We start from the raw sequence: 2,561 nt of genomic DNA on the forward strand, positions 1-2,561 counted from the left end.
TTATCTTTTTGTAATAGTTTTGTATTATTATAATTTTGTAAGACTAAATATAATAATAATAATAAAAACAATTAAATATCTACTTTAATTATACATTTAATAATAAAAATTATTATTATTATTATTATTATTATTATTATTATATAATTTAAGCAGGAACCTGCTTTTTTGCAAAGGCTTAAGAAGATGAAGAAGATGAATATTAATTGTTTGGAATTGTTTATTATTATTATTATTATTGTTATTATTATTATTATTATTATTGTTAATATAATATTTATTAACATATGTCGATATAATAATGATAACAATATAATAATGTCAACTCTGGCGACATCTATGCATCTTCTTGATTTAATTAAATATTTAGAGTGAAATACAATAATTAAGACTGTGATTTATGGGTGAAAATATTCATAGTTGAGCTGTCACATGCTTGGATAAGCTCCAAAAATACTCAGCATCAAAATGATAAAATGCTCACTGCATTCAAAATCAACTTATTTTTGGGAGGAAGCACGTGTTTCGCTATCTGCGGCAGAACAAACCCAATCACACCATCAGTTTGGCTGGGTATTAAAGCAGGTTATGTTGCTTTATTGAGCATCCAAATCTGTGTGCCGCTGCAAGAGCAAAAAAAGTCGACGGATGCCAAGTCAAAGCATGTGGGAAAAGAAACAGAGAAGGCAAAACATCTGGCCTCTAGTTTTTAATTAGAGTCTGTTCACCTTTGGGATTATTTTTAGTTCAGGTGGTGAGGGATTTCTCCTCCTTGCGGACCACCTGACAACAACGTGAAAGCACCTGTGTTGTTGAAGTGAGAGAAACAGAGCAAATGTTCACTTTTGTTTGAGCTACGTGCTCTAAAATAAAGAGACACGTGAGGCGGCTGACACCAAAATTCACCGTTTCTCTTTGGCTACATTGCAAACGACTACCAAAAGACTTTGTAACCCTGCCCTGCTCCAAGGGCAACTGGAGCAAACCACAGAGTATGGGATTCTGGGATGGGGGCGCATGACCAATGGGAGGACACTTAGCCCAGGGAGATGCAAAATTGATTCGGTTTCACTTATCAGAGTCTAGTGAGAGATGAGTTTGCGTGGTATCCATAACAGATTCAGAGCAAGCCTCCTGGTGAGAAACTCACCTCAATTTCCACAGAGCCGTGCTCCTGCTCTGCTTAGCCAGGATCGAGCACCAGATTTTTTTTATTTTTTTTGAAGGGGGAACAGCAGAGAACCTCTTCTGGGGTTGGCGGGAGGTTTTATTGCTAGCGGCTACGGGTGATGACACTAGCCAGTGTGATTGAGAGTGAGTAATCACGAGTGTCAGGCCCGTTCTCAATAAAACCTGCGCGCACAAAGCGAGCTTCTCTTTGATTGACACTTTCTTATAATCCGCCCATATGAATTCCGGGAAGCCTATTATGGCTTTTTTTTTTTTTTTGCTGTATGCTGTAAGCACTTAGTTTGTCCGTATCAACGGGCCTTTCAGCCTGCGTACATTTCCATTCATATACGGGGGGAAATCAATCTTCAAACATTCTAAATACATTCATAAGACAGGTACGGCATGGCTTCAGACAACATGATTCGTTTCGCTTGGCGAGAAAACCGAGTCATCATGATGGGAGATAAATGTTGGCGGAGAAGGCACTTTTGACCAGGGTCGAATGCTGAGTGTTGGGACTAATCATTTCCTTCTCCACCCCATCGAGTGCTGTCACTCAGCCCCACTCTAATGCAGACATAATCATAGCAAGGGGATGAGGAACTTTTCATGTTTAATTAATAATGCTAATGAAACTTAATTAGCACGGCTAATGAAAAATGCATTCAAATGAGAGATGAGCTTTATCCTTAAATAACAAGCCTCCTGCACTGGATTTGGTGTCCTATTACATGCTAATTAGACTGCACTGGGGACTGTTAATTTAACGAGTGCACATCATTTTCATCTTCTCCATAGTGGAGGGGCGCAGGACCGGTGGGTGTGAACGAGAGAAAGAACGGAAGAGTGCAGAGGAAGCATCAGAGCCAGTCTCATGTCCAGCCTTCTGTATTAAACATGTTTCTGATTAATAGTCCTTCTCTGTTAACTGAACATTTCTATAAGTTTGACTGAACTTATTTTACTATGCTCAGATTTTTTTTTACACACCACTTCACAAAATCTAGGTCTTACTCCTGAAATTGAATTTAAACAGGATCTATATATATGTCTTCAGAGTGCTGAGTTCTACGTAAATATGGTTTATTGTGCATAATTATTTACATAAATTATATTTTCCTGTTGCAATTAACTATAAATGCTCCTGTAAAGTAGTCAGTAAACTTAATTTAGTAACAAACAAAAAAAAAACACATTCATGTGCATTTTCTAGCAACCATGGCTGCAGTAATGATCAGATGATGGGGAATATGTTTTGAGTTTGTATGGCCTGAGATGTACGAACATGTAGTGAAAATTATTTTTAGGTTAAAATAAATTTTAAAAAATTAATTATTTAATTAATTATTTAATGAAAGCATCCACCCCTAAACCTAAGCCTCAGTGGG

Source organism: Sinocyclocheilus rhinocerous, unplaced genomic scaffold, assembly GCF_001515625.1.
Source record: "Sinocyclocheilus rhinocerous isolate Xijiao unplaced genomic scaffold, SAMN03320098_v1.1 scaffold1889, whole genome shotgun sequence".
NCBI classification, from domain to species: Eukaryota; Metazoa; Chordata; class Actinopteri; order Cypriniformes; family Cyprinidae; genus Sinocyclocheilus; species Sinocyclocheilus rhinocerous.